This window comes from Ambystoma mexicanum, chromosome 8 (assembly GCF_040938575.1).
Source record: "Ambystoma mexicanum isolate Mex_15411 chromosome 8, UKY_AmexF1_1, whole genome shotgun sequence".
In the NCBI taxonomy this organism is placed as follows: Eukaryota; Metazoa; Chordata; class Amphibia; order Caudata; family Ambystomatidae; genus Ambystoma; species Ambystoma mexicanum.
In genome coordinates this window covers 469,421,835-469,435,522 of record NC_090929.1, presented here as the reverse complement: position 1 = coordinate 469,435,522, position 13,688 = coordinate 469,421,835, and positions in this window count along the sequence as shown.

Below are 13,688 nucleotides of genomic sequence, written 5' to 3'. Positions count from 1 at the left end.
GTCAGTCTGGAGCCAGGCCACAATCACCTACATGGCCCTCAAGGGCCTCTCCATCCCTCCAAAGACCCACTTGGAGTCAGACTTGGCGCTTGTGGCACAAGACTCACTCACTCCCATAGGATAACATTGGGGATTGGACTTGTAGCGCATTGATGGGGACAAGATGGATGCCCCCACATATTCCAGTTCCCAGAACTGCATGTGCAGTCTAGTCTTTTGGGTGTGGTTCAGCCCAGAGACACCTGGGATACCCAGAGACTATTTAAGCCACGCCCAGGCTGAGAAACATGCTTTGTGTTTTCTGCACCTGCAGCATGACACTCACCGTGTTCGGATCGGTCTCCAGTAGGCCTGCATCTTTCTTCTGCGCTCAGCTCCTGCAAGAACAAGAACACTGTTAGGAACAGCCTTACCTTGCGTCGCTTCTGCCCATCATTCATTGCTCCTTCTGTTCTGCGGGCATCTTCGGCAGTGTCATTCCCATCCCGGCACGCCGCTTCCTAGGGAAAAGAACAGAAAAAAGGCATTAGTAAGCATTCAGCAAATCTTTGCTTATTTTTAAAGACTGTACGAGCTTCAAACGCTTACCTGAATCCCAGCCGCTCTGGGGGAACTCTGTCTCTGGAACTTCTCATCCATCTGCAAGAGGGAAAAGACACTCCAGGTTAGCGTGGAAACATCTAGAGGTGCTGCATACCGCGCGTACTCACTGCATTTCTTCTTCATAATCGGCATCCACGTTGAAAACGTTGCGGCACCTAAAAGACACAGAAAAAGATCTCAGTTCAATACAAATATGAAAGGGTCGCATCGCGCATCACGCTCTCACTCACCTTCAGCGCTACTCATCTCAGCAGCACGTTGCCACCCCCGGACGCCGGGCATCATCTAAGGAAGGAAAGGAACGGAGTTAGAGAACTGTTCAAAAGACTCATTATACTTACCTTTCGGACTCTTGCCAGTGAAGTAACTAGGCAGCAACGAGCCCGCATCAATCAATGCGCCCCTGCGCTGGAAGCAGGATGGAGAGCACACTTTCCAAGAAAACAAGGTGATCTGTGGATCAAAGGGAAGGGTTGGACCCCGGGGATGAAGGGGTTCAAGCACACAGAGACAATAGGGAGTTAAACTCTACCAATCCTGTGTTTCAGGCCCAGTCTCCAGTCGAGTAGACTCCAGGGAAGGGTTCGAGGTCGTAAGAGGTCAGAAGCAGGGCATGCACCATTGCCGGGAAGCGTGCCTTAGATGCCAGCACCATCAGCCAATCCCGTTCAGATAACCCTTCCTGGAGCAGTTCCCTTGGCCCCGCCCGAACGATTTACGCGGGATCCCAAGAGGTTTGCAACATTCATGAACCAGTGCCGCCTGCACTTCCTTTGTAGACCAGAGGCCTTTCCGAATGACCAATCACGGGTCGCTTTTGTGCTATCCTACCTAAGTGGTAGCGCCGCGGACTGGTCTGTACCCTTTGTGGCCCAAGACGATCCTTTGCTGCATGACTTTAGGGGCTTTCAGCAGGAGATGGAAAAGCTGTTCGTCCCTCGTACTCATGGGCAGGCATTAGACATGTCAGTCTAGAAAAATGGATACCTCTACTGTGTGACCGCAAACGTATTTTGGTGGCCGTGGGCCAACTGTCTCATGCACGATATGACAGAATATAGGTTTTTGAGTTTGCCAAAGAACGGCCATTTTGATGTAACAAGAATCGCCATTTTGTTTTCTAACCAGTGCTCATTGCTTTCTGTTCTTATTGCTTCGCAGTATATTTTCTGCTTACACTGCTCGACTGTAAAACATTGTTGTCTGCACGTAAAAAGGACCAGGCCGCAGGGCCGCGAGGATAACAAGAGTTCATTGAAACACAACATAAGCAGTGCCAGGAAGAATGCCCGCCTCCCTCCCGAATGTAGCCTTGAAGTAGAGCTGCAGGGCATTTAATCATTTTGCAGCTGCCAGCCAGTCTCGTTATATGGTAGAATATGTTAGAATAATACAGCTAAAGGCTTGAATTATGCTTTTCTTACGGCCCCCCTTTGCTGAGCCCCGTTAGAGCGTGTCGGCTCCCAGGACATGAATAGCATCTCATAGATAGCAAGGTCTGGAATGAAACTCTCCCCCCGTATGTAGCTCGCTTCCAAGAACAGAAGCGCTGTGTTCTGTTCAACAACTGAAAGATGCCTCCGCACTCACAAATTGCAAATTGTTGCTAGAATAGATGTTGGAAGGTGTCATAGTTGTCGAAGATGTCCATCATCACACCAAGTTCAAAGAAACCCAATAAAGAGGGGTGTTAAACATGTCATAGCTGATTGTTTGATATGCATTTTGTATATATGTAACTGATGTACGTAATTCACTCTCTTGCGTCCCTCGAGGTCTAGAGATACACGTTGCGGGGCATGAGACCGAGTTGGCCAACTAAGACTTTTGCTTTGCAATAAACCCTAGCTTTGGGAATACAACCTTGTGTCTGGCGTATCTATCGTGTGTGTTGACTCGCCTTGTTTCCATAGACGTTAGGGACCCCAAGGGGCCCCTTTCAAGATGGCGCCTGAATAGGGACCCCCCCCACTTGTTCCATTGCAATAACGTTGTAATTGAGTAAGGCAGAGAACGGCGAGGACGGGACGATTGAGCCGGGATCAAGAGGTGTTTGGGGTGCCCTGTAGAAGTGATGAGAGACTCCTTTGCAGATCTGCACACATTTGATCCCTGATCGACGTGCCTGGCTAGAGAACAAGGAGGCGAGGGTCCCGAAACGAGGCGGAAGCCAAGAAACGCAGACACAACGTCATTTGGTGCGTCAGTATACGGACGACTTGATTTATCAGGTGAGTCATTCCCTGATTCAAAGTAATCCTGATATTGGTTGAGAGTTGACTTTGCAAAATCAAACGCCCTAGGCAAGGTTGATTAACCAGGGGGAAGGTTGAAACATGACTGCGGTATTGTCCACCCTAGCAGGGTTTTTCCGCTGTGGTAGACAATCTTTGGAAGATGGCCAAATTGTACCACCTGGGGGAACGCCGGTGTATGAGATGTATGTAAAGTATGGAGTGGGTGCGATAATATTCTGTGAGACTTGGCATAGGCAAACCAGAAAGCAACAAGACCATCAGTGGCTGATTAATGGTAGTTTTGAGATAGCGAGAATAGATAACTTGGAAAGGGTGTTGATAAGAAAGAAAGAAAGCGCGTCCTGCAGCATTTGAGACTATTAAAGACTGCAGAAGGGAAGCAATGCTCCGATTTAGAAGTAGAGCGAAGCATGCACGCAGGCATAAATCGAAAGGTGAAGTAGCGGAAGAGAAAGAAGAGCAGGAGTGGACTGAGAGCCTAAGAAGGGCAGGTAGGCGTGACCAGTTGAATATAGAAAAAATATATCCACAACAAGAATTACACATAGCAGATGAATTGATAGAAAACATATTGACCCATACAAAACAAGGCCCAAGATCAGAAGTGAGGCCAGACACCTCAGTAGCTATTTCCCAAACCCCGCCCGTAGCCCAAGCTCTCCCTCTGGTAGCTCAAGCCCTCCCACAGCCACAGACCGCACACGTAGCACTTCCTATTAGCCAACCAGGCCCACAACAGACACTCCCTGTTTCCATTGTCCCATCCACACCTCCCGCCTTAGACACAGACTCGGTACCGTCCGTTCCTCCCGGGGTTGAAGTTGAAACCACGGGGGCAAGAGGCGGGACTGAACAACAGGGATGCACGAGGGTAACACGCAGCGCGATCAGCAAAGAAAGGAAGGTGGAATTACAGCAACAGGCAGAGATGTATATAGACAGGAATGATGGGACAACATTGGCTTCGATATATGACTTCCGAAGAAGCAACGAAAGACAGGTAGTGTTGGAATGCATGGGTGAATATTTGGTGGAGAAATGGAAACAGTTAATTGGGAAATTACCACCGCAGCGATTGTTAGATTTGAATGCATTAGCACGCTGTAGAGAGAGGGATGAAGAAGTGAGAGAATATGTATATGGACTTTTTTAACTTAAAGATGAATTGGATAATGATTATGCCGATAAGTATACTACACCTGGGTACAGGAGTAAGGATATCGGGAGACATCGGAAGGGAAAAAAAGGGTCACATAATAAACAGCAGCAGTTATCATCACCGGGGCAGAAGGAAATGGTGGACGAATTATCGTTGCTAAAACAGATGGGGGCAGACTTGAAAGAATGCCTATTGAAAACACAGGTACTACTGCAGCAAGTAGTAGGACACAATAGAGGGAGAGGGAACGCACAAGGAAGGAGCAATTCGAATATGCATGGGGGAACAGTGGGAGCAAATCAGTGTGAGTATTTTAAGGAGGAAGGACATCGGCGAGCGCAATGTCCGCATCTGCAGAATAGAAATGGGTCTGGTCAGAGGAGACAGCATAGAGGACACCAAGGAGCGAATGGACAAAATAGGAATAGTATGGAGCAGCACCACAATAACAGAGGTAATCAAAACCAAGGCAAAAACCAAAATGCCCCAAACCAGAGCCAGGGACAGCAAAACCAACAGTATGGAAACCAGAGTGGGGTAAATAGAGGAAAGAGTGGGAACGTTTTCGATACACAGCCAAACACGTATTACAGTAACAGCAATGATTACACATCGGACGATGTGTTATTTCCCCAATAGGACAGCCCAGGACAGGGGTAGGAACCAGTGTCTATTCCTGTGAATCAGAGAGGACCCTACGTAGAAATGAGAGTCGGGAATGAGGAGCACCGCTTTCTTGTAGACACAGGAGCGCAGAAGTGTTCAATAGACCACCACTTGGTTCCGGATATACCACTGTCAGGGCAAAAGAATGTTTCCGTAGGGTTCGCAGGTACACCAGTCACAAACCCAGTGTCCAAACCAGTCCCAGTTACTATAGGACCATTCACTGAACATTGTCCTTTCCTTTTAACAGACAATTGTGGGGAGAACCTGTTGGGATTAAATTTGTTGAAAAAATTAGGTTCTGTTATACATTGCACGGCAGACGGGGTGTTCCTAACGATTTGGCCACACGATGCCCCTGTGTCAGAATTCATGTCCGAAACTTTACCAGGAGAACTAAGTAAAGTGCCAACCTGTATATGGGCAATGCATGACAATGATGTAGGATGCTTCAAGATAGAGCCAGTAAATATCATTGTGAAAGAAAGTGTTACCCTACCGCGAATTCCCCAATACAGAATTTCGTCTGAAGGTGAGAAAGGATTGAAGAGTATTGTTAGAGATTTGGTGAAATTAGGGGTAATTGAGGAAATTACAGGCAGTCCATGCAACAGCCAGATTCTTCCAGTTTATAAAAAAGGAGGCAATGAAGTACCATACCGTTTTATAATTGATTTGCGCGCATTAAACAAGGTAGTAGATCCACAATTTCCTTTAGTGGCAGATGTCACTACAATATTGACAATGATACCTGTTTCAGCAGAATATTTTAGTGTAGTGGATTTGAAAAACACGTTCTTCACCATTCCAGAGGACAAGGACAGCAGATATTTATCCGCATTCAAATTAGGAGGACGATCATTTACATTCATGCGGATTCCGCAAGGTTACACGGAAAGTCCAAGTATTTACAGTAGAGCATTAAAAGAGCAGCTAGACATGCTAGAATTACCAGTGGGTTCTGTACTCTTGCAATACATAGACGATCTATTGTTAGCTGCAGACACAGAGGAGATTTGTAAAGAAAGCACTGTATTACTACTGTCACACCTAACGGCACATGGCCATAAAGCTAGTTTGAAGAAATTTCAATATAATCGAAAAGAGGTAGCCTATTTAGGCTGCCTACTTTCGAAAGAAGGGAGAAGGCTAACGCCAGAACGCATAGAAAGTATTTCTTGTATGCCTATTCCAAAGACACAAAAAGGAGTCAGAGCCGTAGTAGGCATGGCTTCATATTGCCGACAATGGATTAGTAATTTTGCGTTAATTGGGAAACCGATGGTGAATTTGACTAAAAAAGATGCGGTTATGCCGTTACAGTGGGATGAGGAATGTCAGAAAGCATTTGAGCAATTGAAAACTGCATTATGCTCGGCTCCAGTTTTGGGCACGCTGAATTATGAGAAGGTTTTTAGACTGCTTGTGTGTGAAAGTGAAGGATATGCATTGGCGGTTTTGACACATGAACAAGGTGGAAGAAATAGGCAATGCGGCTATTTTTCTTCTGCGCTGGACCCTGTAGCACGTGCACTACCATGATGTTTGCGATCTGTCGTGGTGGCTGCTGCATCAGTGAAACAAACGGAAGGGATGGTATTGGGGCACACTTTCATTTTGATGGTGCCACATGCCATAGACGTTCTATTAAATAGGACACAGACGCAACACCTCACCTCTGCTAGACTGACAAGATATGAGATTATCTTGTTCGCGCCCCATATCCAAATTATGAGGTGTAGCACTTTGAATCCTGCAGAATTAATGCCACTACCCATAAAAGAAATTGGGGAGGATGAATCACCCCCCCCCACGATTGCTTAATGGTCACTGAGGAAGAAACCAGGGGGGAGAGTTGATTTAAGTGATACCCCACAGAAAAAGCCAGATGGAGAGTTATTTTGTGACGGCTCATTTTTTTAAATTACCAGATGGCACGACAACTGCTGCATATGCTATCACTACCCTAGAGAGCCTTGTAGAAAGCAAAAGAATCCCCTACAATTCGGCACAAGCCACAGAGATAATAGGATTAACCAGAGCCTGCTAGATTTCTGAAAATTTGAATGTGAATATATATACTGATAGCCAGTATGCTTTTGGGGTGGTTCATAACTTTGGTCGACTCTGGGCTGAGAGAGGGTTTTTGACATCACATGGCGCCAGAATTCAACATGGCCCTTTGATTGTACGATTGCTGTCTGCACTCACGCTTCCAAAGCGCCTAGCAATAGTGAAATGCGAGGCACACAAGAAGGTAACATGCAAAGTAGGAGAGGGAAACGCGTCTGCAGACAGAATTGCGAAACAAACTGCCACTGACTTAAATACCAAAATGATGATGGTTCAGACTGAGGAAGTACCCTGTATGATAGAAAATGGAGTTGCCACTGTCAAAGAAATGCAGGCCGAAGCTACGGCCGATGAAATACAAGGGTGGGCAGAGGACTCTACTGAGTTAGATCTGGAAGGTTGTTGGGTGGACAAGGGAACTAAAAACTGGATGTTGCCAAATTCCTATGTGACTGCAATGGTCACAATGGCCCACAGCCCTACCCACATCTGTGCGAAAAAGATAATACAGCACCTATCTACAGTATGACAGAATGTAAACATAAAAAAGAATGCAGAGAGGTTGGTGCAGAACTGTATCACGTGTTTGCAACACAATGTAGGAAAGGGAACAGTGACTCCAATAGGCAGTTTTAGCCCGCCCTCTATGCCATTTGAGGTGATCCATTTTGATTTCATAGAGATGGAGAGATGCCAAAATTTAAAATACGTCTTAGTGGTGATCTGTGCATTCAGTAAGTGGGTGGAGGCATATCCCTTGAAGGACTGCACAGCAATGAGCACGGAAAAAGTAATGCTTAAAGAATACTTTTCCAGATTTGGCTTGCCCCGTGTACTATGGTCCGATAATGGACCACATTTTGTGGGCGCAGTGGTTTTACAGATATGTGCGGGTCTTCAGATTGATAAGAGATTCCATAGTTCAAGGCATCGGAGTTCAGCCGGTCTTGTGGAGAGGCACAACGGGATTCTCAAATAAGAAATCAGTAAGATATGCGCGGGAAGCAAGTTGAGTTGGGTGGATGCATTACCAATAGCACTATTATGCATGCGTACGTCTGTACAGGCTAAAACTGGGCTCTCCCCGTACGAGATCGTAATGGGGAGGCCGGCAAATGTATGGTGCGCACCACAGCCAAAACGACTTAGTAAGGTAGAACATCCTGTACTTAGTACTTATTGTGGCCTTTTAATGCAGAAATTGCGTTTGATTCATCAGCAGGTGCAGGAGGCATTACCAGTGAGATACACCGGTCCGGGGCACGCGCTGGAACCAGGAGACTGGGTGCTGCTAAAGAATTATGAAAGAAAGTCATCCTTAGCACCCAGGTGGCGCGGGCCCTATCAAGTACTCTTGGCAACTCAGACGGCAATAGGGGTGGATGGGAGGAAGTCGTGGATCCATGCCACCCATGCCAAAAAGATTTGAACTTCACTGAAAGACTTGCCTGACCCAGATGACCGGAAAAAGACAGCGGTCCCAGAAATGGAAGAAACTGTTGCCAGTAAGCAGCCACCAAATCTGCCAAAACGAGAAGTGAAACTCGAAACAAAAACTGGGACGATTGCCAAAAAGGGGGAAGGGCAAAGAGTGCCCCAACGTTGCTCAGCAGAATCGACATCACTGTTGACCAACACGAAATCTGCCTTGCAAATACCAGCAGAAACAAACCGTGTACCCCTTTGGCGCCCACCAGCACTTGCCAGCATGCCAAAGACCGAAGCTGCATCATTGGCGCGGCGCACACCATCACCTGCAGTGGCGCCACAGGCTGACTTTGAGCCTGTATCTGGAAGTGCACCGGCACTGTTCACGGATCACACGATACCAGGAGTGAGGCGATACAACTTGCGGCCTCGAAAGACAAAGTGATCCACAGTTTTTTGGTGTTTATGTCAACCTCTGGTTCAGCTCATGGACAGAGAAGGAACTAGAGGTGTAGAGGAGAGAAGCGTGAGAATTGTGCAAGTCGGACAGTTCAAGAATCGCGGCTCCTCGGTGCGATCATAAAAAGTACATGTGTCAGGAACCAGAGCGGACAAGCTGGGCGCACATGGTACTAAGGCAAAAGATAACTGATCAAGAGTCCTCTGAGCAGTATGAGAAAGGACAAGTGATCTTGCCTAAAAATAAATAAGTAAATCCAGGCTATAAAGGACTGGCAGAACTGAACTGTGACAATTCCGTTGAACTTATTGACATCAGAGCAAGCGCGACGAAGAGAGATATCCACGACAAACTATAATAAGGAAGAAGAAGGACGATGAGAAACATGTCGGGACTGGCTCCAGCCTCCTCCTGCACCACCACTGCTGAGAATGAGTCAATTATAAAGACTGTAAGCTTAAGAAAAACACATGGTAAAATGAATTGTATGCTGGCACTGACAATAATAATGTGCTTTATGAGCGTGGTAGCACCAATATCGACAACCCTAATATTATGGTATGTGGAAGCGATACACCCATTAGAAATCTTTTCACCAATAGTTAATATATCCACTACTGAAAGCCCGGTTCAGGTGATTACTTATACCCTGCCCCCAATGGAAGAAAGACACAGGGAAGGATTCAGGAATAACACGTTGTTATTAATCATGAACATGACACATTCAATTCTGAAGAAAACAAATTGCTGGGTATGTGCCCATTTACCACAGCATGCTGGGAAAGGAATAGGGTGGTATGTACAGCCATTACCATTAAGTTCTGCATGTAGTGCATCTTTAGGTGCAATGTTCTATGGGAAATGGAATGAGAGTAGTACGGGTCAATTAGACAGAACCAACATGAATGAGTTTTGAGGAAGTAATAATGAAACCTGTGGGTTGTTCCATTTTCCATAAAGCACAAGTAATGGCCCCAGAGCCCACGAGGAAAAATATGCGAAAGATAACACCACAAAATAGACAAGATAGATTGTCCCCACCAGAAAAGACATCTGTAATGACGTTTCGTGTAAGAACAGGAGGGGACAAAAATGCAATCCCCCCATTTTACACGGTGAATTATAGCCCAATAACTGTCCCTTTTTGTCTAAAAAAGAAAGGCTCTTTTTCAGTCACAACATATACTGGATGCATGAATACAGTGGTATTGAAATGGGAAATAGAACCAGTATATGTGGGAGATCCAGTTTATTTTATATGTGGAGAGAAAGCATATCCTTGGTTGCCCAGAAACTGGGGAGGTACATGTTACCTAGGTCTACTGTTCCCAGGAGTATTCCTCTTAGAAACAGCAGACATGGCCAGACTATCCAGAACTAGAGTCAAAAGGACTGACGAGGGTGTTTTGATAGCAACTGATGTAGCAAAATCATTCATTCCATTCTAAGGGCAGATAGTGAACTCCTATAATATAAGGCAGCTGTCCAGAATACTAAAAAATACCATAAACACAACAACAGATATACTATTTAATATGACATTGGAAGAAAGAGGAATCAGGTTAACGATGCTGCAAAATAGAATGGCTCTCGATGTAATCCTGGTTGATCATGGGGGATTTTGCAAAATAGTGGGATCAGCGTGTTGTGTATATGTCGATGGCTATTCCCCTGCGATCTCTGAAGCGATAAAAAAAATGCTTGTCCTAAGCTCCAAACTCCCTACACAAGGAGGAGGCTGGGGAATAGGATCTTGGTTTTGGGGAATACTGCGTTCTTGGGGATGGAAGTTGATTTCGATATTAGTAGTGGTGTTTGGAATATTCCTAACGTGCGGTTGTTGCATACATTGCCTACCAATAGTTTGTGCTGAGGAACTGAGGGATGTACGGAGGGATGTATGCATATGATGACAAAGAAAAAACAACCTCATGGTCGAGCTGACCAAGACACAAATGAGATGAAAACAGTAAAAGAGTTGATGGCAATAGATATTGATGAAGACGATGATGTTTACGATAGCATGAAAAATTCAGACATAAGTACTTCAGACTCATCATCACTAGGGGCGGTTTCAGTAAATAGATGAGACATTCGGCATACGGCCAAAGGAGGGTTTGTCAGTCTAGAAAAATGGATACCTCTACTGTGTGACCGCAAACGTATTTTGGTGGCCGTGGGCCAACCGTCTCATGAACGATATGGCAGAATATAGGTTTTCGAGTTTGCCAATGAACGGCCATTTTGATGTAACAAGAATCGCCATTTTGTTTTCTAACCATTGCTCATTGCTTTCTGTTCTTATTGCTTCGCAGTATATTTTCTGCTTACACTGCTCGACTGTAAAACATTGTTGTCTGCACGTAAAAAGGACAAGGCCGCAGGGCCGCGAGGATAACAAGAGTTCATTGAAACACAACGTAGGCAGCGCCAGGAAGAATGCCCGGCTCCCTCCCGAATGTAGCCTTGAAGCAGAGCTGCAGGGCATTTAATCATTTTGCAGCAGCCAGCCAGTCTCGTTATATGGTAGAATATGTTAGAATAATACAGCTAAAGGCTTGAATTATGCTTTTCTTATGGCCCCCCCTTTGCTGAGCCCCGTTAGAGCTTGTCGGCTCTCAGGACATGAATAGCACCTAATAAATAGCAAGGTCTGGAATGCAACTCTCCCCCCGTATGTAGCTAGCTTCCAAGAACAGAAGCACGGTGTTCTGTTCAACAACTGAAAGATGCCTCCGCACTCACAAATTGCAAATTGTTACTAGAATAGATGTTTGAAGGTGTCATAGTTGTCGAAGATGTCCATCATCACACCAAGTTCAAAGAAACCCAATAAAGGGGGGGTGTTAAACATGTCATAGCTGATTGTTTGATATGTATTTTGAAAATATGTTACTGATGTACATAATTCACTCTCTTGCGTCCCTCGAGGTCTAGAGATACACGTCGCGGGGTGTGAGACCGAGTTGGCCAACTGAGACTTTTGCTTTGCAATAAACCCTAGCTTTGAGAATACAATCTCGTGTCTGTCGTATCTATCATGTGTGGTGACTCGCCTTGTTTCCATAGACGTTAGGGACCCCTAGGGGCCCCTTTCAGACAACGAACTTCTGTCCCTACACCAAGGGAATCAAGACCTACTAACATACATAGCCACGTTCAATAGACTAGTAGTTGAAGCAGAATGGCCAGTGGAGAAGAGAACCACGTTATTTTATCGGGGGTTGAGGGGGGGAGCTCAAGGATGTTCTCGGACAAGTAGTGAACCCCCAAAAGACTGCTCAGAATTCATTGACCTTGTTGTTCAACTGGATCATAGGTTGCAGGACCGAAGAGCAGATCGAACCAGACCGGACCCTCTCCCTATGTATGTGCGTTCAAAGGACAATACTGCCCGCACAACTGAAGGTTCAGGAGAACCAATGCAAATCGGGGGGGTCAGATCCCCCTTGACTAAAGCGGAAAGGGATAAAAGGAGACAGCAGCAGTTATGTCTGTACTGTGGAAGGTCAGGTTATTTCCTTAAAGAGTGACCTGTGAAGCCACCGAGGAGGATGGTAGGGGCCACGGACAAGGAAGATACCATCAAGGAATCGGAAAACTCCCCAGCCTGTGGTCTTGATCAATCACCAACAACCATCTCGGATGCACGCAGAAGAGCGTACATTGACAGTGGAGCCATTGAGAATTACATCGACCAGGATCTTGCGGCAAAGATGGGGCTTCTGTTACGACCTAAATCAACCACCGACACTGTTACCAATGTCGACGGCACGGAAATAGCTTCTGGTCCAGTATCCCAATGCACTGCAGCTTTAACCCTTCTGTGCCAGGATGGACACCAAGAATCTATCGTTTTCGACCTCATTAAGGCACCACAGTTCCGGTTGATTTTGGGAATGGCATGGTTGGTAGCTCACACTCCTCGAATCGATTGGCGAGCAAAAGAATTGGCCTTTCCCGAGACTTGTCCCCACACATGTTATCGCCAAGAGAAACAACCAATAGACACCAGAACCTCCACGCTTGCGACTGTGGCAATCGGCACCCTACCAAGTGAATACCAGGACTTTAAAGTTGTCTTTCAGAAAGAACAGGCTAATACCCTGCCACCGCATAGACCATACGATTGCCAAATCGACCTGAAACCCGGCGCACAAATCCCTTGTGGGCGAATTTAACCACTCACAGAACCAGAAAACCAGCACCTGAAGGCCTATCTTGACCAATACCTGGCCAACGGGTTCATCCGTCCCTCAAAGTCTCCAGCAGCCAGTCCTCTATTCTTCGTACCGAAAAAGGAGGGGGACTTGAGAACGTGCATCGACTATCGCACACTGAACCAGATTACTGTAAAAAAACGCTACCCCCTGCCACTGATCACTGAATTGCTTGGTCAAGTCAAAGATGCCCAAACCTACACAAAACTAGACCAGAGGGGGGCATATCACCTTGTTCGCGTAAAACAGGGGGATGAATGGAAAACCGCTTTTCGCACCAAATATGGCTTGTACGAATATCAAGTAATGCCCTTTGGCCTTTGCAACGCGCCTGCAGCATTTCAATACTTCATGAACAATGTCCTACGGGAATTGATTGATGTCTGTGCTCTAGTGTACATCGATGATATTCTAGTATAATCCGCATCAAAGCAGGACCACGTTAAACACGTCCGATCCGTATTGGAGAAACTCTGTCAACACCAGCTCTACGCCAAGCTCGAAAAGTGCGTTAAGCGCTCACCGCTGTCTGAAAATAAGTGGGGCTTTACTTAGGACTTGTCTAATATTCTTTTAAGGGAGTGTACATCTTTTAGTGACCGTGTTTTTGAACTGCTTAATATTAGTGCCTGTGTGTTTTATTAGATGTGGTTTTAAATAAATAATGATATCTCTTTTACACCAAGCTCTGGTCAGTGTTTGCTTGTTCTACTGTGTTCTTGTGACCTATTGTGAGTACTCTGTATACTGACTAACTCTTCTTGAGGGAAGTCTGACTGCTCAGCCACAGCTACCAAGTGAATCTGTGTGGTACAGACTGC